The sequence below is a fragment of the Triturus cristatus genome, chromosome 3_1, assembly GCF_964204655.1.
Source record: "Triturus cristatus chromosome 3_1, aTriCri1.1, whole genome shotgun sequence".
Taxonomy (NCBI): Eukaryota; Metazoa; Chordata; class Amphibia; order Caudata; family Salamandridae; genus Triturus; species Triturus cristatus.
Window position 1 is genome coordinate 1,100,987,614 of NC_140583.1, and position 21,706 is coordinate 1,101,009,319.

The following is a 21,706-nucleotide window of genomic DNA, read 5'->3' on the forward strand; positions in this document are numbered from 1 at the left end:
GTGGTCACGATGAGAAACTACCAGTTCGCGTTGAGAAAGCTGCCGCTCGAGTAAAAATCTACTTGAGCAGCAGAAAACGACAGCTCGCACTGTGCAAGATGCCATTTTCAATGATTGCACAGTGCCGGTTGCTTGTCCGCACTGTGCAATCATTGAAAACGACATCTGGCACAGTGCGAACAAGGTACTACGCAGTTCGCGAAGTGCTACGCGTAGCTCGCGTAGTGCGAACTGCACTTTGCGTAGCTTCGCGAAGTGCTACTTCGCGAACTACGCCCAGGGTTACTTAACACCACTGATATCTGTATGGGTATGTACATAAGAATTTGACACTACATTTGGGACCAAATGAATGTTACTTCGCCAGATTTCCTTGACACCTTTAAATGAATGTACAACAATGTTGGTGGTAACTGCCGTATTTCATTTCTCTGTTAAATTGACCTTGCTTATGCTAATATGGAAGATGCTGGGTTTTTTCTGTCCAGGACTGGTGAACTGTTATAACTGAATCTTCTATCTGTCTCACTGACATCTACCATAATGCCTTTCTTCTTTCTTTTTGTCTAAAATAATCTTTTTAATCCTCTCGCTAGTTATTTTTAACCATCGCCACCAAATTCATTGCCTTCATTGCCGATTGATTCATTTTCAAACTTTATTAAGCAAGTGCTCACTTAATAATTACAGTACCTCTTCTTCACTCGTGCAACAGGAAGTGGTTTATTGCTCACTTGCCGTGTGCAATACCAATTCAGGTTGACATTCCAGTCCTCACTTGGATCGGATTGTCAACATGCACCGTCCAACGTGCTGAAGGAAATAACACTTCCGTCTGCAGTTGTTGACTTGTGCAAAAGGAAGTGGTTTTATTGCTCACTTCACCTTTTTAATCCGTATTCGGGTTGACATTCTAGTTCTTACTTTGATCGGATTGGTACCATGCACGTTCTAACGTGCTGACGATAATAACGCTTCCGGCTGTAGTTGTTTAGCCATGTCTGAATGTTCCATTATAACCTTTGACCCACGATGTTACCGTACTTCTGGTTTTCGCCGTGAGTCGCGGGATTGAGCAGCATACTCGGCTGCCCTCACACAATTCTCCAGGAGGTAATTCTTCTCGAGCCTCGTTTCTGCATCTACGTTAACTTACCTGCGCAGTTGCCCTGACGGCACTTTTTCTCTTCATTTATGTAGAATAACTCACCCTGGATTGAGCCCTCCTCGGCTTTTCTCTTTCGTGTGCTGCAACTCTACGTCACACTACCTTGAGGTAACTTTTCTATGTTGTTTTCCTCACGCTCTGCTGCTCACTATAGCAGATTTACCTGATTTTCTCTTAGCTAAAGTTTACATACCGGGCATGTGGGAGCTCTGGCTATCCAGTTCTCCATCTGACTCGGACTTCTAAGTACCCTAACCCTCTTTTAATCACGCATTGGTTGAGCTCTCCTCATAGGGCTATCCCCCCACCACAACCCTTCTACATTTATATCCATTGATACTTATGCCTTTGGGATTAATCTAGCCCATGGCCCCCCTTTTAGATTAGTTTCAGTTTTACAGTTGGGGCGTTTGTCAACGTGGTGTCCAATTTACACACCGAAGGTTTGCTCCCAAATTGTACACATGTTCTCCTTTTATCTACAGTGACATTGGACCGTGTATTTGAAAAGTCCTTTTACACTTGATTTTACCTTGGGAATCTATTCTATTCCTACGCCAGCCGGGACGGAAGTACAACCGGCGGAGTGGTAAGCCTCCTTTCTCGTAATAATCATACTGTGCGCAGGCGTTAGCACAGCTCTGAAGTTAAGCCCCATGGTCTTTGATGAAACATTGACTCACACCCCTATACTCCTTGTCTTTACAGATCAATTCATTGCAAGTATTCGCCATAGAGGTACGAATTATATCTCTCTCTGTCAGTTTTGACTGACCTTCCTACTACGTGGTCTGTTCTTTTGTACACACTCTATTTCTTTCCTTTCTCCCTTTCTTCTCCCATTTTGTTCTTTTGTATAATTCTTCACAATCCTATACACTCTCTCAAACATGTCATAACCTTTGCTGTAAAGTGCATTACATTTTGTAGATGATTTTATGTGGTCATTTATGAAATGTTTCGTATCGCAATGGGATGTTAGACATAGTGTCTAGGTCACTATATGTATGTTGATATTATATCAGTCACCAAATTATTTCACCATACACTGCCACCATGACACGTTTGCACCTAAACCATTGCTATCTAATTTAGGATGTCACCTGACATCCATTCACCGCACTGGTCTATATACCTCCTATAGGACCTATCTATCAAAAGTGTACATGCACATTGGGTTGTCACCCAGGGTGTTATTACACTAGAGTCACGTGTCGCCTAATCTCAACACATGTTTGTGTTATAGTCTCTGAGACCTTGTTATTATACATCTTCTAGCCCTGAAGAAGTCGTGGGTTCACACCCTAATGAAACACGTGTTGGCTGTGCAAATCGATCTCCAACAAACACAAAGGACACGAGATACCCGGAGTGTTCTGCTATCATTTCACCTATTTGCTTGTTGATAGTAATGTTTTGCTTGAATTTTCTTGAACTTAAGTTATGCAGCACTAGTTCTGCAGTTTACAACAATGTGTGCACAGGCATTTGTCCTATAAACTTAAGGGCCTTGTGTCTGTTTGAGGGGTTCGGGGTTATCCCTTCGCCTGTAGCACCGTACGACACGAATATCATCCATACATACATGCACATACGAGTAGGCACAATCGCATACCACACAAATTCAAACCCTTCCTCTGCATCCATCTTAATATTAACAACAGGGGGACTTCCTGGGGCCAGCAGAGCCATCAGATGAGGAGATTTCCTGAGAGGCACCTCCAGCTCCCGCACCGGCACCCGCCTCGGACGACCTCGTCTTCTTGGCCCTGGATGCTGATAATCATGTTAGACATAATGAAAGAGACAATAAATGATCGGTGTTCAATAAATATTAAATAATCGCTCCAAAAAGATTTTTGGACAGGAAATGGCAATTGCAATAACATTGACCTTTCCTAAATCTGATCGACTAGTAGTAGACTAGTATCGCGGTTGCAGAACATCCTATCTTTATTATTCCACCGTTCCATTCCGATTCCTGACTCCTAAACCTACCTAGCCCACCTATTCAAAAGACTTTGCAATGAATTGCAAAAAAAATTACATTTGCTTCTACGTTCAGTTCTCATTCGCAATCAACTCAACCCCCTTTGAAGGGCCACTTCACTAAGTATGCATTTAGTCTTAAATTCATAGATGGACACATGCATTTTGCATACACCAAATTAGTTAGTTGCTATTCACTCACTATACGAACTACAAAAAAGTTTCTTCTAAGGAGTCAAGGACTGAAGTGAGAGGACGCAGGCCACTAAATTACTAACTAATACTTAGTAACTAACGAACTACCACTGTCTTATTGACAGTCTCACTTGTCTGCATTAACTAACTTAAGTTATCTTACATAATCAACCCAAGCAAGCTCAAAGTTGCAAACAAGTACAATTAGGTAGTGCCGACCACCTGTCTAGAATAACGATCAAATAATATAGGATTTTTACATGTAACTTACCTGCATGTGAGTAGTATCATGTTTGCTTTTTAGGAAAAAATAATATTCACATTAACATAGAACACACAATAATAATTATAATTAGCTACTCACCAAGCCCCGCGAACTCAACCCCTAGCAGGTCTTGCTCTTGATCCAGGATATCGGACCCCAGAGCAGCGATACACTGCCCTGCGCACCCTCGCCCACTGCTGCTGGTGCTCTCGGATCCGTACCCAGGCCTGTTGCCTGCTAACCAGGGTGGAGGGAGATGGCACAGGATATAAAAAACAAGCACTGCCACCTCCACCTCGGAAAACAAGGCCCGGGGCTGCACCCCTTCGGGGCAACGCCTTCCGCAAGGAAAGACGGCTCCTCGTTTCCCGGGTCATACTCTCTGCCATGATGCTGGGATGGTGGTGGGCGGAAAAGAAAATGTAGACAGTAACTAAGGAAGAAGAAGAAAGGAAGTAAAAAAATGAGAAAGCAAGTAATATTGAAAAACAGTACAAAACGATCTAAATAGCAACAAAAAGTAGAAAACAACACAAGATATACACTAAAGAAGAAGCAGGGACAGATAATAAATAAAAAAGATCAGAAAAAATGTTTTGAGAAAGAAGAATTTAAAAAAATTAAGGCAGGATTGAAAAGTAGGCCCCAGCACCATAACAGAGAAGAAAATAAAGTGGCCACGCCCATGCATGACCGGGTGGTGGAGTTTGTACGATATTTGACCCCGAACATGCAATCTACATTGCCGTACGGCAGAAACGTTACACAAACAGGCAGAACACCCAACTCTGCCCGCTTGCGGACCTCCGCATAGGGCAGCTGAGATTTTTCCACTATGCAGAGTTCCGCCTAGCGCTGCTATGCAAACTCCGCCCAGGCTTCGTCACAAGTAAGGTATTCATGCTAGTTGCAAATCCTGGTACAAGTATAAAACCCAATGTTCATCATTATTTCGTACACAGGCAAACCCTTTGCAGATATTTGCGATCCATCTGTACGAGGTACGCTAGGAGCTTTCGACTTTTTCAACACAGCACCTATTATTCTCCCACAAAATAATCCAAAAAATGCACAAAACAACAACAACCAATCCCAGTGCAACAATGTCAAAGGTCAACCAAGCACAGTGCAGCTTTGCCAGCTACCAACTAATGACAGCGAGCGCGACTCTGTGGGATGCCTCACATAACCCAGTGCTGACTAACGATGCACAGCAAAACTTCTTCGTAAGAGAGAAAACAATTGTTTGACCATTTTCAATGAACTCAAACTAAATAAACCAAGATAAATCTTATGTGCTGAACCTAAATAGTATAACATTTATGAGGTTTGAATAAAAAAAATCTCGCAAATGAAAGAAGCAAGACTAGCACCTTTGCAGCACTTGTCAATCTCAATTCTCACTAAATCCTACTTTCGTCCAGTAACAATCTACCTCTGGCTATTGTGTTTACGCCCATGCTCTGAGGAGCAAAAGACACCAAGCCATATTAGAGGCTGAAACTCCTGAAAGGAAAACTCATTAGAAAGAAATCCCTATCTGTGTGTATGCAGTGCATCACATAACACACTACCTTTATGCAGAGAGGTTTAAGCAGCAATATCTCAATTCTTGGGTTTCTACAAATCCAATAACCGAACTAACCGATAATAAAAACCAAACATTCTTCAATGCACATCACAAACAAGAATAGTACATCACAATCACAGTGACCAACCACTAATTGAACCCCAAATCAACATTACATAATTATAAACCTCAAATGCAGCATACCAATCTATGACACAGCACGAGTCTCCACAGTTGGATTACATACCAAAACACTTTAAATCACCAGAATTATTTTTGCCCTATCCATACTTACAATCTGATTCATTCAGGAACAAAAGCAGTGCAGTTGATAATGGCAACATCCTCTAGAAAAATCTACATTGGAAAATAAATTAACACTATGGACGGGGCTAAAAGGGAAGTTTCTAGCAGAGAGGAGGTAGTCTAAACTCTCAGCTATCCTCTTCTATGACAACTTTGTGGGCACGGGGAAAGTGAAATTCTTGAACCCCAAAACCTTGGCCTCAACAGAATGCCCCCAATTAGATGAATAAGAGACAGTGTTAAGCATCAATTTCATGAGGCAATGTGTCCCTGAGGAATAGAACCTTGCAACACATTGAAACTTCAGAAAACAGTTGATTAGGTAAAAGGGCCCACACAATAACTGAGCTCTAAATCAATGGAATAGTTAAAGGATTTATTACAAAAAGATCAAAGAGAAGTGGTATAGAGTCAATGACACAAATACTCTCATAACAGAGTATTACAGAGAAATGCAAAGTCAAAATTATTCTAAAATGCAAACGGGCAGCAGAATCAGAAAAACAGACAACATCCTTATCGGCATGCAAGAAAGTATGGCTCACCCCAAAATCAAATGTTTTTTATACATTATTTTTGCATAAGAAATTACTAAAACTAGAGATTCATTGTGGTATGAAAGAAATGTGTACATGCCGACCGAATTGGAGAACAATTTTATTAAGCGTCATATTGCCTTAACACCTAAGCACTATCCCACTGCATGAGTATTGATTCTGCCCACTCATTGCTAATACCGTTTAGAGATGATGGAACAAACTAGATACATGAACAACAGCATACTATTAAGAAAGAATAGAGTACAGTGAGCTAGTTGAAGGACCTTGAAGTAAAGTTCATTTTTGTGGTTGAGCTGAGGAAAATTCATCAAGAACTCATGAAAAATGATAATGGAAATAAAACTGATTCTACTTGACGGTGTGCTGCAGAAGTAACAAACAGTGAAATGTGTAGAGAGAAGCCAGGGAAGGCATCAATGTTAAACAATATGGCTGCTAGGTTCAAATTGAGGGCTTGTTATAAAGGGTCTAGAAAACACACTTCTACACATCACAGAACATTTGTTTTGAAAACAACGGCATCATATCAGTATGTACATGTGTAATCAAGTGAAAAATAACATTATACTGGCTGTTAATAAGGGACAAAAATATGAATGCACAATAATCTCTACAATCCTCACATCATCAAGCCAAACCTAATAGTAACTAAAATAAATCGTATTGTATTCTTTAACGAGAATGTTTTGGTACTTGTGCGCTTATAGGCAGGCAAACATGCCAACAGACCTGATTCAGATTGGAGACTCCTGGGTGCACATGTACATGGGTATTGCGCCACTGGAGCATCACTTTTTACGATGTTCTGGTGGCTCAAAGCCCTGCTCCATATTTAAAAAGCAGTGCTAAGCCACTTTGTGTGGTTTAATGCTGCTTTCTAAATATCGTACCCTTTAACGCAGGTATCTTTTTTTTGGAAGGGGGAGTTTTATATAGCGCAGACCTGACCCGAAGGTATGAGGGTGCTTTACATGAGCACCAGTTGCGTTACACAAGGACGCATCCATTTTGTTAGGCACAGGAAGATTAAATGATTTGCCCAGAATCACAGGATGTTGAGTGTCATTGCCGAGACTCAAACCTAGTTCCCCAGATTTGAGGTCAAGCGCCCTAGCCGTTAGACCACATCTTCTCCCCAATCTGTGTGAAAGGGGCATGTAATGGGTGTTGCTGTGGGTGTTCCACCTCAACACTAATTGCTTTTTGACGCTGCACCAGATTTACAAGGATGTGTACATCTTAGGCAGCGCCAAAAACTACTGCCACTGAAAAGCAGGCCTTAGAGCAGCCCAATGAGGAGAAATACTTGTATTTCTCCTCGTTTTTGCTTTTTCTCTGTGTGCTGCATTTTACAGCACACATAGAAGGAGCAAATCGTCTTTAATGATTGTTATTGTGCAGGAAGGTGTTGTTTCCTGCACATAGACAATCATCCCTGTTACACAGGTTCCCTTGCACCATGGTGCAAGAGTGCCTGCACTGCAGGGATGGTTACCTGCACCGAAGGCACATGGTGCAAGGGTGTCTTATTTGCAGGGAATTATCACTACAATGCAGGCACCCTTGCACTGGCACTAGGCAGCTTTTTTAGCACTGGCACAAGGGTAAACACAGGCGTGCACCGTATTCTTGTGAATAGTATGCATCCCTGCATATTTGAAAAAGGTGCGATGCTGCTAAATGTGCCCCATTTTAACAACATAACGTTAATCTGGCGCAGTACCAAAACTAACGCCTTCCCAAAGCAGGTGTAATGAGGAGAAATGTTTACATTTCTCCTTGTTTTTTGCTCTTTTCACGTGTGTTGCATTCTGCAGCACACATAGAATTTGTAAAACACCTCCTTTGATTGTTTTTGTGCAGGAAGGTGTGCTTTCCTGCACAAAAACAATCATGCCAACATCACAGACACCCTGGTACCATGGTGCAAGGGTGCCTGAGTTGGCGCTCGACTGCAGTTTGTACGACGGCGCTGGCAGAAAGGACCGGAATGTGCCATATCTTGTAGATACAGCACATTCCTGCCTTTTTCTTTTGACGTAGGGCAGCGCAGCTAGAAGCCTTGCAGTGCTCCCTACGCCAAAATATTGTAAATGTGCCCCGAAGTACACATTATCTAAAGGGCTCGTCCTGCAGTTTCCCGTCAAAGTCTGTAAAGTACAATGTTCAGAGCCATTTAACACCCCATTCTGCAACAATGGGTAACAAAACTCTCAACAAAAGCTGGAATATTCCAAATTGTTGCAGACTTCAATATTCATGGGTGTACATCTGTCTTCGATACTAAGACTTCTAAGAACAAAGATCTCCAAGCGAGATCTCAAATACCAGTGAGCGTTGGCTTGGCTGGCTGCGGCTGTATGTAGCAGAGCCGGTAATGTAGCCTTGAGAGTGACATGTATCTTTTCCTCAGCCGCTAATCCCATTGGTTCTCCGAGTCAGGGAGCATGTGTTTTATGCCTGAGGTGGCCTGTCTGCGGAGTTTTAAAGCAAATCACAAACAAAACAAAGCCCTCATTCTCAGACCACTTTTCAACAGACTGCCACAGTATATTTCGTCTCGTAATTATTTCATTTAGAGACCGCCGTCCCAGAATTCCGTTTTTGGGGATTTTCGTCAAGACGCGCGCGCACACAAATAGGCTTCTGTTCTCCCGTTGAACTCTGCTGATTGCTCTCGCGCCATCCAAACACAGCCATATCTCAGGGAAGTGATTGTCCGTCCTCTGCGGCATCGCAGGGGAGTTCACTGAATGCGCGGCTTTTCATGCCGCGTTATCCCGTGATATATGTCGAGCAATCAGCAAAGTGCAACCTTTCAGGCTTCATTAGAGTGTTTACTTTCAGCCTTCATGTGGCAAATTGCTTCGGCTTCACTTCAGCTACTGCAAACACACTTAATTGTGTTGGCAGCTCTTTTTTGTTTCGCCCCATAGAAGCCTTCAACAGGTTGCCAAAACCTGGCTCACTGCCGATCTCTAGAGCTAGGCCGATTTGCGGCGTATTTCTTTTGTTTCTCTTATAGTCTTCCAAGCCCAGTGTTTTTTTTTTATTTATGTAACTTTTGTAGCTGGAGTCTTGGAATCTGCTTCTTAGCTTATTGGCAGATTAACTGTATGCGGCCTGGTTGAACTGTTACCCTATTGTTTTAGGATTTAGATAAAGATACAACCTACGCTTTTCTGCGGTTTATGCTTTCAAGTTTGTTTGCAAACTTATTATTAGACCGTCTTTTTTTTTGTGAGTGTTTGTTTACCATTTTCCTATTGGTTTATTTCTCGGCACATACATGAACTCTGGCAAACTTTCAAGATGGTTTCATTTTTATTGCCTTTCCTTGGAATGCTCAAACAACTTCTACTAAAATTAACGTTATGCAAGCCAAACAGCATATCTATGTAACAAAGGTACCTTTCAAATACTCCAGATTATTGACATTTGAGAATAACGTTACTGTCTGTACATTTGTGAGTCTGTAAGATTTACTCAAATGCTGTAAAATGTGTTAATCTACAGTCATTATCAATAACCATGATGCATGGGCTCAGATTTCTTTCCATTGCATTTTTTAAACATGGGACTTTATTGGCCAAGAAACATGCAAGGTGAGGCAGCATAATGTGGCATATACTAAGTTTCCATAGAGGGTCAGTTTGCTACTATACTTGGTGATTCTATATCACAAAACAAGAATTGACAAAGCAATACATGCCTGTGCAAGGGCTATTGGCTTTGCCAATATGTTTTAGCCATGTTGGACACCAGCGTGGCTGCTGTTCCGCATGGATACACGTTAGTGGCGTAATGGAGAGAGGCATGGAGTGGAGTGTCTTAAAGTAGAGCATCATGGGGTAGAGTGGAGTGTTATGGAGTAGTGTATAGGGTCGTGGAGTGGTGTAGAGTAGAGTTGAGTAGCATGAAGGTAAGTGAAGTGTCATGGAGTACCGTAGAGTGGAGTGTCATATAGTGTTGTGGAAGGAGTAGAGTGTCATAGAGTGAAAGGGCATAGAGTAGAGTAGAGTGTCAGAGTGGAGTAGAGTGTCATAGAGTGGAGTGGCATAGAGTGTCGCGGAGTGGTCTAGAGCAGAGTGGAGTGCTGTAGAAGGTGGTGCATGGAATGGAGTAGAGTGTTGTAGAGTAGAGTGGCGTACAGGGGAGTAAATTGTTGTAGAGTTGAATGGCATAGAGTAGTTTAATCGAATGGAATGGCATGGAGTGGAGTGGAGTGTTGTAGAGTGCAGTGGAGTACTGCAGAGTGGAGTGACAGAGTGGAGTGGCATGCAGCCGCGGCCTGTGCAGGTAAGAGCGGTGGGGTAGGTTTGGGGTGGGATTCGACAGACGACCATGAGGGAAAATTAAATAAATAATACATTTTCCCTTGTCATTGTCTGTCGAAATACCCTGCACCTGCCCCCACCGCCCCACCGCTCTTACCTGCACGGGCCGCGGCTGGTGGCATGGAGTATAGAAGTGGAATGGAGTAGACCATAGTAGTGTGTTGTACAATAGAGTGGAGTAAAGTGACCTGGAATGGCATACCGGGAGTTGTATAGAGCATCGTAGAATGATGTAGTGTCGTAGAGTGGCTTAGAGTGAAGTAGAGTGTCAGAGTGGAGTTGAATTTAATGGAGTAGAGCATCATAGAGTGTCATAGATTTGGGTGTTGTGGGGTGGCCTAAAGTGAAGTGGCATAAAGCACAGTGGTGCAGAGTAGATTGGCGTAGGGTGCAGTGGCATAGAGTGCATTGGTTTTGAGCAAAGTGGTGTAGAGTGCATTGGTGTAGAGTGCAATGATGTAGAGTACAGTGGTGTAAAGTAGAGTGGCACAGAGAAGAGTGGAGAGGCACGGTGTAGATTGCAATGACGTAGAGTGCAATGGTGTAGGGTGGACTGCTGCAGGGTGTAGTGATGCAGAGGGAAGTAATGTGGTGTAGAATTCAGTGGTATAGAGGAGATTGTTTCAGAATAGAGTGGAGGGGTGCAGGATAGAGTGCAGGGTCTGGAGCACAGTGTGCAGAGTAGATTAGAGTGGAAAAGAGTGTAGTGGTGTAGAGTGCATGGGCGTGGAGTATCGTAGACTAAAGTGCTGTGGAGTACATTGGCATTAAGTGCTCTGTGATAGTGTAGAGTGGCGTAGAGTGCAGTGGTGAAGAGTATAGTTGCACAACATAGAGTGCACGGGCATAGAATGCAGTGGCATAGAGTACAGTGGTATAAAGAGATTTCTTCAGAGTAGATTGAAGTGGCACAGAGTAGAGTGGTGCAGGGTAGAGCAGAGTGGCATAAAGTAATGACGTAGACTGGAGTTGTGCAGAGTAGAATAGAGTGGTCTAGACTGGAGTGGTGCAGAGTGGAGTGGTGAGAGTAGATTGGTGCAGAGTAGAGAAGTGTAGAGTGTAGAGCTGCAGAATGGATTGGCATAGAGTGCTGTGGCATAGAGTGCACGGGAGTAGAGTGCAGTGATGTAGAGTGTAGTGGCATAGAGTGTAGTGGTGCAGGGTGCCGCTCGTGCTTGGGAACTACTCTGCCAGTGAACTTTGAACATTCTGAGTGCTTGCTCCTGGGTGTGAGGGACTGCGAGGCCCTGCAGCAGCAATATCCTCATCAGCTGCGGCCTCTTCCCGGACACTCCCCTTCTTGCCTGCCTGTTTTAAAACGACTCGCGGCCCTCGCTTTGCGGGTGCCGCTCGTGCTTGGGAACTACTCTGCCAGTGAATTCTGAACATTCTGAGTGCTTGCTCCTGGGTGTGAGGGACTGCGAGGCCCTGCAGCGGCAATATCCTCATTAGCTGCGGCCTCTTCCCGGACACTCCCCTTCTTGCCTGCCTGTTTTAAAACGACTCGCGGCCCCCGCTTTGCGGGGGCCACTCGTGCTTGGGAACTACTCTGCCAGTGAATTTTGAACATTCTGAGTGCTTGCTCCTGGGTGTGAGGGACTGCAAGGCCCTGCAGCGGCAATATCCTCATCAGCTGCGGCCTCTTCCCGGACACTCCCCTTCTTGCCTGCCTGTTTTAAAACGACTCGCGGCCCCCGCTTTGCGGGAGCCGCTCGTGCTTGGGAACTACTCAGCCAGTGAATTCTGAACATTCTGAGTGCTTGCTCCTGGGTGTGAGGGACTGCGAGGCCCTGCAGCGGCAATATCCTCATCAGCTGCGGCCTCTTCCCGGACACTCCCCTTCTTGCCTGCCTGTTTTAATTTTATTGTAAGAGCTAATTCTGTTATTGATCAAGGGATTGCACTTATGGAACGGAGAGTGTCCGAGGACTTAGTATGAGCAAAACGTTCTTCTATGGGTCACTTTGCAACAGCTAAAACTCCAGAGCAGCAAAGTAAAGAAATAGTCCCTATTTTAATTCACGCGGACCTACATAGTTTTCCAAATGTGGTGGACTTATCAGTGTCGGCTTCTGAATGTATATCAGTCTCACAATTAGAGAGGTCCTCGATTTTAGAATCAGATCCATTGCTAGAAGATTTAACCACTAGACAGCCGAGGGGAATGAGAGAGGGCGCTATACCAAAATCATCAAAAAATTGAAAGAAAAGAAAAGAAGAGAAAGTAAAGAAAATTAAGAAAATTCAGAAATCCATAGCGCCCGTGGAAAAGGTGACTTGCGAGTTACCCCCAAGTATTGAGGAGGGAGTACAACAACAAACAAAGGATGGCCGTACTATTACCCGCTTAGATATGAACAATGTAACTCTGGGTCCAGGGAGTGTAGAGGCTTCCCCTAGTATGTTTATAAGTACTAAGGGGCAGATTTATGTTGCACTTGCGCCACTTTTGTGCCGCCGTTGCGTCACTTTTGTGACGCAGCAGCGGCGCAAATCCTGCGCCATGGTGCGAGTATTTACAACGTGACGCATCTGGGAGATGCGTCACGTTGTAAAGCCCTGCGCCACATATAGGCGTTCCAGGGCAGGTGGGGGCGTTCCGGCGCAGGAACGCCTCCTAAAAGTGGCTGAGTGAAATCTACAAGATTTCACTCAGTCACTTTTAGGCCCATGCTGCGTCAAAACCCTGCGCCTGCTTGAAGCAGGCGTAAGGATTGACGCAGCATTTTAAAGATAGGGCCCCCCAGATCATTGCTGGAGCTGCGTCGCGCTTGCAACGCAACTCCAGCAATGCGCCACTTTTCGGCACAGATGCGTCATGCATCTGTGCCGTTTTTGCCCCATGGTGCGCCGCATTATAAATGCGGCATATCCATGGTGGCGCAGCTGTGGCGCATGATAACTGGCGCATCCCTGCTGATATGCAGGGATGCGCCAGTCGTCATAAATCTGCCCCTAAGGATGTTGAGGCTGATAATAAACTTTTCGAGTATATGAGGGAACTTTTTAAAATACACCTCTCCCCTTTAGAAAATAGACTGAGGTGCATCGAAAAGCAGTTAACTGAACTGATTGTCTTCTCTAAGTCTCCGAGCAACCCTGGGGTACTAAAGGTTGGAGATAGGAAGTTAACTTCTAAAAATAATAAATCAGGGGGTTTACTGATAAATAAACTATCTGCTCCAGCCGAGTCTACAAAAATAACAGATCCTACTGCTCTAGAGAAAAAATCAATGGGCAATGCTAATACCCCCATTGCGAATGTCAGGCAGGAGACTAATACATCCAAGGATACTGCCTCAGACTCTATGGGGAATTGTACCTGGGGATCTCCATTGGGGAAACTAGCTATCAATTTGCCACCGGAAGTAACTCCTTACTTGGTGGTCCTGACCGGGGTACCAGAGTTGAAGGAGGATGTAGAGGAGCCTATTGGGTCACTAAAAAACAAGGTTCAGCATTGGCTCAATGTAAAACGACCATTACCTCCTAATAGGACAAGCAAGATTCTTATGGTGCGCAGGGTGCCCTGGGTGGGGCATGGAAGAAAAACCATCCAGGGCGACTGCGTTTTGGTAAATTTTGAGCACCCGGGTACGGTTGAATATATCTGTTCATGGGATAACCAGAATAATAACGAAGTTATTGGAACTAAGCGACTTTCCTTTTTTTATCCTCCCAGGATTCGCTATGAACCAGTTCCCGATCGAAGCTGGGGAAGAGTAGGCCCTCAAGAAAGAGGAGTAGACAGAAGGGAGGGGGGATGGCAAAAAATTAGGGAAGTAAGTTCTAGGGATATCTGGAGAGGAATTCCGACCGTCAATAGGTTTAGTTGCCTGGAGATGGTCGATTGACTCCCTTTGACAACTGGCGTTAAGTATGATCTTTGTGGAGGCCCTAGTAAGTTAAACAAAAGAGCCAATTATTTGGCAAATGATAACTCAAGGGCTATGCATGAGGGATGGGAAAATGAGATAGCAGCGACTCCAATTGTCTTGCGACCACTAGTAGAAGGACTAGATAGGCAAGAATACGCAGCGTTTAAATATATTGGTGCTGAATGCGAACTAGTCTGTCAACAATCTCAAAATACTCTAGTGAGGGACATCGGAGTAAATCCCCTACCAATAGAAATAGGTATCTGTACTGATAATTTCTCTGTTTTGGAGTTGCCAGGAGACGTTCAAAGGGGAAAGCTGGCTCTGCTATCATGGAATATAGCGGGTCTATCAAACAAGATAAAGGACCCCATCTTTTGAGATTTTATTGAAAAATATGATGTCATCTGTTTTCAAGAGTGTTGGGAACAGGAGGAGATTCATCTTGAAGGGTATGGTACATATTTCTCGACTGCATCTCAGTCAAGGAGGGGTAGATGCTCTGGTGGGCTCTGTACATATATTTCCAATACTGTTAATCTGACCATAAAGCTCCAGCCCACCGAGGGGCATAATTTTTATCAGATTCTCTCCCTCTTAATGGGAGGCAAACGACACATTACCCTAGTAAATCTGTATAATAACATTCCAAAGGAAGATCAGAAAAGAGTCCTGGAAGATTTAAATAACTCGTTACGTGTTGGGATAGGCTCGGAGCACAATGATATGTGTATTATATTGACAGGCGATTTTAATTGCCATCTATGCCCCCATAGTAACTTGGGTATATGTGGAATGGTTAATTTAATTGGAGACCCTTGCACCCACTTTGAGCACTCCATGCTGGGAAATCTCCTTAACAGCTTAATTTACGATTGGAATCTGGGTTTTGTAAATGAATTATGTAGCCCACAGGTTAGCTTTCAACCCACTTTTAATGGACGTGGATTGCGGTCTGTTATAGATTATACACTGGTAACTACTAGCTATTGCCATAATGTCCTGTTGTTCAAAACAGAGGACATTGCGATGAGCGACCATTTTCCGATTAGTTCAACTTTTGATATCGGGACAAGTATTAGAACAGCACCTAATACACTTGAAAATTTATATCGCCATGCAATTTCGCTGGCGAAAATAAATGGTTATGCTATAAAATGGAATAAGGTTGACTCTTCAAATTTTTTGCAAAGCCTAATAACAGACCAATATAGTAATTTTATGATCTGTCTAGAAGAATCCCCTGATCCAAGTGCAGTCATTAGTGCCTTCCAAAAGATCGCAATACAAATTGGTAATAAATTGACAGGAACATCGAGGGAAGGGGAGAGACATAAAGTAGAGGGATGGTTTAACTCTGAGTGAAGTAAAGCACATGCTAATTTGAAGCAGATTTAAAAAAAAACACCTAAAAACCAGCAAGATATTAGAGCCGCTAGAACAGCGTATAAAATCACACTACATAAGCGGAAATTAGAGATAAAGGAGAATGCATGGGCCACATTATTAAAGGCATCCACCTTGAGAGATAATACTGCTTTTTGGAGAGCAGTAAATGCTCCCTTTTTTGTCGATAGGAAATCTGACCTGATAGAACTTGCTATAGAAGAATCAGTCTGGGTCGATCATTTCACTGAGCTTTACAAGAAAGATGAATTGCTCAGCCTAGATAACACTTGTCAAAATCAGTCGGCAACTAGCGAGCTTATTCCTTCTGTCTGGCTTCCTTTGGAGATTTCCTTTTCTGTCTCCGAGGCGGAATTAGCTCTATTTGAAAGCTCAAAAAATAAAGCCCCAGGACCCGATGGGATTCCTATAAATTTATTTAAGGAAAATACCTCCTTATGGGCCCTGCTTTTGACTAATGTGTTAAATAGTTGTAATAATAAGGGATTTCCATCGACTTGGCAGGAAGCGATAGTATTCCCTATTTTTAAAAAGGGAGATCGTAATGATCCTAGATGTTATAGGCCCATTTGGCGACTTGATTCTCTGATGAAAGTGGCAGGTAGAATCATCTTAAATAGATTGCAAATATGGGCCAAGGACAGTGATGTTCTTTCCAAGTTCCAGTACGGTTTTAAGCAAGGATTAGGTACTGTTGAACAAGGACTTAACCTAGCCATATTAACTGGTAAATATACGGTGGCAAAAAGGGGTAATCTTTTTATGACTTTTGTTGATCTCAGCTTAGTTTTCGATTGCTTGAGTCATGAGGTTTTGTGGGATACCCTAATAGGACTTGGCATTGATTTAAATATCCTTAATTTTATTAGTTATATAGAGGGGCAGGGGCAAAGGTACGTTTCGGAAAAAGAGGAGAATGTACAAATAAATTCCCAATAATGAAAGGCGTTCGGCAGGGCTGTATTTTGGCACCCTTTCTTTTTAACTTATATATACAAAGCTTGAAGTAGATTACCCCCAAATTGATGGCACGGCGGTGCCCATTTTATTATACGCAGATGATGCGGTTATCATGGCTAGAACCCAAACAGGTCTTCAAAAGGCGATAACTAGTTTTTCAGCTTTCATGGGATCTAGGGGCCTAAAAATTAATATTGGGAAGACTTTTACTATGTGCTGCACATCAAAGAATAAGATTTCCTGTAATATCTTTTTAGAGCAGTCTAAGATAGGACTAACAAGTACTTTTTCTTATTTGGGGATTGTTTTTAATAAAAGAGGTACCTGGACAACAGCGGTTAATACCAGGAACCTCGCATTTGCTCGTACAATAGGCGTAGTAAAACAGTTCGCTAATAAATTGGGGGGTAGGCCTGTTCGTATCCTAATGGATATTTACAAGGCTAAATGTGTGTCAACTGCCATATATGGTGCTGGTATTTGGGGTATTGCAGACTGTCTGGAAATACAAGTAAAAGAAAATCTTTTCCTGCGTTATCTGTTAGCTGTCCCCAAATCCACCTCCACATACGTTTGCCATAAGGAACTAGATCTGGTTTATATATCAGATTTGATTAAAATTAGTCCTTTATTGTTATGGCACAAGATATGGATCTCGACAGCTACTGCCTTTAATAGAGCTATTTTGTTGGATTGCATCAAACTTGAGAGAGCAAAAAATATTCAGTGGTTCTCATATGTAAAGGATTTTATGACCAATATGGGACACCCTGTATATTTTAGTACTCCCTCCTCGCTATCCTTGATATCCAGAAAGGCATTTAAGGATTGTTGCCTTGTTTTCCTGGAGAATCAACGGTGGCTTGAGGAGAGGAGTAAGGTATCCGTAATGCAACATCATTTACTTTTGCAGGGCTCTGGTCTACAGCTCTATTTATCTCCTGAGCAATCTAGCTATAATAGAATGTTATTAGCTCGATTGAGAACTGGTAGTTATTATAGGTTGCTAACCTCCCCAGATACTAATGATTGGTCGTTAAGCTTAATTAAATGTCCTTGTGATGATCTTTCCACGCAATCAACAATACATAGTGTCTTGTTCTGCAAATTTTATGCGTGGGGGAGGAAGAGATATTTGATTCCCCTTTTAAAGATCTGGGGCTTGAGGCAGTGTAGACCTGCTTATTTAAAACTGCTTTTGTTAGAAGATGAAATGACCATTAACGCTGTATCTAAGTTTTTAAAATTTGCAATTAGGTGCAGATCTTCTATGGATTAACTTGTAATTTTGTTTTGATTCAGACTGTCCCATTATGATGTACTTAATTTGAAAATGTATGTCGATTTCTATCAATGTATTTTATTGTATATATTTTTACTGTGCTTTTATGATTTTTATAATGAAATCGAATAAAGCTATCTTTGACTTTGAGCAAAGCGGTGTAGAGTGCATTGGTGTAGAGTGCAATGATGTAGAGTACAGTGGTGTAAAGTAGAGTGGCACAGAGAAGAGTGGAGAGGCACGGTGTAGATTGCAATGACGTAGAGTGCAATGGTGTAGGGTGGACTGCTGCAGGGTGGAGTGATGCAGAGGGAAGTAATGTGGTGTAGAATGCAGTGGTATAGAGGAGATTGTTTCAGAATAGAGTGGAGGGGTGCAGGATAGAGTGCAGGGTGTGGAGCACAGTGTGCAGAGTAGATTAGAGTGGCATAGAGTGTAGTGGTGTAGAGTGCATGGGCGTGGAGTATAGTAGACTAAAGTGCTGTGGAGTACATTGGCATTAAGTGCTCTGTGATAGTGTAGAGTGGCGTAGAGTGCAGTGGTGAAGAGTATAGTTGCACAACATAGAGTGCACGGGCATAGAATGCAGTGGCATAGAGTACAGTGGTATAAAGAGATTTTTTCAGAGTAGATTGAAGTGGCATAGAGTAGAGTGGTGCAGGGTAGAGCAGAGTGGCATAAAGTAGTGACGTAGAGTGCACTAGTATAGACTGGAGTTGTGCAGAGTAGAATAGAGTAGCCTAGACTGGAGTGATGCAGAGTGGAGTGGTGAGAGTAGATTGGTGCAGAGTAGAGAAGTGTAGAGTGTAGAGGTGTAGAATGGATTGGCATAGAGTGCTGTGGCATAGAGTGCACGGGAGTAGAGTGCAGTGATGTAGAGTGTAGTGGCATAGAGTGTAGTGGTGCAGAGTGCAGTGATGTAGAGTGGTGCAGTGACACAGAGTGCAGTGGCATAGATTAGAGGGGTGCAGAGTAGAGTGGCACAGAGTTCAGTGGCAGAAAGTGCAGTGTTGCAGATTAGCATTCATAGATTGCAATGGTGTAGAGCAGAGTGGTGCAAAGTGCAGTGGCATAGAGTAGATTGTTGTAGAGTATAGTAGCGTACAGTGCAGTAATGTGTACTGTATTGATTTTGAGTAAAGTGGTATAGAGTGCATCGACATAGAGTGCAGTGGTGAAGAGTTCAACGGCATAGAGTAGACTGGTGAAGAGTAGAGTGGAGTGGCGCAGGGTATATTGCAGTGGCATAGAGTGAACCAGCACAGAGTGGAATAGAGTAGTTGAGAGTGCAGTAGGATATACTAGATTGTTTTCAGAGTAGAGTGAAGTGGCGTAGAGTGCAGAGGCATAGAATAGAGTACCATATAGTGCAGTGTGGTACAGTGCAGTGGTGCAAAGTAGATTAGAGTGGCTAAGAGTGGATTCACATGGAGTGCAGTGGCATAAAGTGGAGTGATATAAAGTAGAATGGCCTTGATGCAGGGGGGACAGTAGAGCAGCGTAGAGTAAAGTGATTCAGAGTAGAGTGCCGTGGTGTAGAGTGGAGTGGTATAAAGTTCAGTGGCAGAGAGTGCAGTGTTGCACAGTAGAGTGGTGTAGCATGTGTAGATTGGTGCAGTGCAGAGTGGAGTGGTGCAATGTAGTATTCACTAGAGCAGTGTGGAGTGATGCAGAGTAGAGTGCAGTGGCATAGAGTGCATTGACATAGAGTGGCATAGAGTAGCGTGATGCAGAGTAGAATGCAGTGGCATGGAGTGCAGTGGTATAGAGTAGAGTGGCATAGTGTTCAGTGGCAGATTTGCAGTGTTGCATAGTAGACTGTCGCACAGTGCAGTGGTGTATTATACAGTGGTGCAGGGTGGCATAAAGTGCATTGAGATAGAGTTCAAATTGGATAGAGTGCAGTAGCCTAGAGTGCAGTGTTGTAGAGTATAGTGGTGTACAGTGCAGTGGTGAAGAGCGCTGCAGAGTAGAAAATAGTGGCATAGAGTGCAGTTGTGCGGAGGAGGTTGGTGTGGAGTGCAGTGGCATAAAGTGCATTGTTTTTTTAGTAAAGTGCTGTAGAGTGCATTGGCACACAGTGTATTGGCAAAGAGTACAGTGATTAGAGTAGAGTGCAGTGGCATTGAGTAGAGTGGTACAGATTAGAGTAGAATGGTGCAGAGCAGAGTTGTGCAGAGTGGGTTGCAGTGGCATAGAGTGGTGGGGCGCAGAGTGGAGTTGCTCAGAAAAGATTGTTTCAGAATGGCGTAATGTGGCGTAGAGCAGTGCACGATAGAGAGGAGTGGTGTAAGGTAGAATTCAGTTGCATAGAGTACAGTGGCATAGAGTAGAGTGGCATAGAGTGCTGTGGTGCAGAGTAGATTAGAGTCGCATAGTGTGGATAGGCATGGAGTGCACTGGCCTACAGTGGAGTGGTACAGCGTAGAGTGAAGTGACATAGAGTGCAGTGTTGCAGAGTAGAGTGGCATACAGTGGAGCAATGTAGAGTGGATTATGTTCAGAGTAGAATGGAGTGGCATAGAGTGCAGTGGCGAAGAGTGGCATGGTGCATAATAAAGTAGAGTGGGGTAGTGTGCATTGGCATAGAGTAAAGTAATACAGCGTAGAATAGAGAGGCATTGACTGAAGTGGCGTAGAGTGGAATGGTGCAGAGTAGAGTGCAGTGATTTAGTGTTGAACGGCGAAGAGTGGAGTGGCAGAGTGTGGAGTGGTGCAGAGTAGAATGCATTGGCGTGAAGTAGGGCAGAGTAGAGTGGAGTAAGGCAAAGGGGAGTATGCATGGTGTGGTAATGCACAGCCATTACAGAGTACACATTTTCAATTGAAAGGACCATTACATTTTTACTGATAAAAGTATACTGCGCAAGTGATAATGTATGGAAATGGCATCACCTAGTGTATTGTTATGTTTTGGTCGCATTCAAATATTTGTTTCCACCACACTTCAGAATTGCAAACAAAAGAAATCTAATTTTTACTTTCTTATATCAGATGGCAGAGATGCAGAGATGCAGATCACATAGCACTCAGCACACAACACACCATATCACATCAGGAAGCGGAAGAGTGGAGGGAGAAGTTGCTGTGGAGTGCGCAAAAACAGCAGGAGTCATGGTAGCGGAACAGGACCTGGTGATGGGAAAGCACAGTATGGGTCAGCTTATACAGCATGCACAGCCATTCACCCAAGATCCCCCAATGCCCAGTTTCTCTAACTTCCACCCCTCCCCCATCCACCTGCCCATTGTGCGCCAGTTCTTGTGCACCACCTCTCGGCTCGCGGCCTTGGGGGTTAAGTTTATGGTAGCCTTTTAACTTCTTTGTCTCTTGGGAAGCATCCTAATAGGTCAGCACCACCGGCACCCCCTGGATGCACAGGATATGAGTGCAGAGGAAGAGAGCGTGCAATGCATTGCTAGGCACGGTAGTGTGGAAGTCGTATTATCACATCTCCGAAGGTGGAGTTGAAGGGGTACAGAAGTGGCCAGAGTAGGTTTCGGTGCAACCTTAACACCGTATGTGTGATTCCCCACTCCTGCTTACAATCTTGCTGAAAACGTTTCATGGCAGCTAATTTGAGAGCTGATTTAAGAGCTGAGCTGATTTGAGGCACAGCCTTGGGTTGGCTTTGGACTTCTGGTTGTTGTTGTGTTTGTTGCCTATCACCTATACTGGCCCACCGGGTGTCAGCTGTTTTCAAGGAGGTCCAAGGAGGCTGGAGAGGTCAGAGGAGGTCAGTGGAGGTCCATCAGACCACGCTGCTGAGCAACACAAGCGGAAAGGCAC

The 21,706-nt window shown here is 43.6% G+C and overlaps 1 long non-coding RNA gene across 1 annotated transcript; it reads left to right on the plus strand.

The window, feature by feature from the left end:
- Positions 1-986: 986 nt before the first annotated feature.
- On the plus strand, positions 987-21,124 carry LOC146861589 (uncharacterized). The gene is made up of 5 exons (XR_014979279.1): positions 987-1,113; positions 1,201-1,276; positions 1,654-1,757; positions 1,877-1,906; positions 20,912-21,124. It is a non-coding gene; the product is annotated as an uncharacterized LOC146861589 (long non-coding RNA).
- Positions 21,125-21,706: the final 582 nt, after the last annotated feature.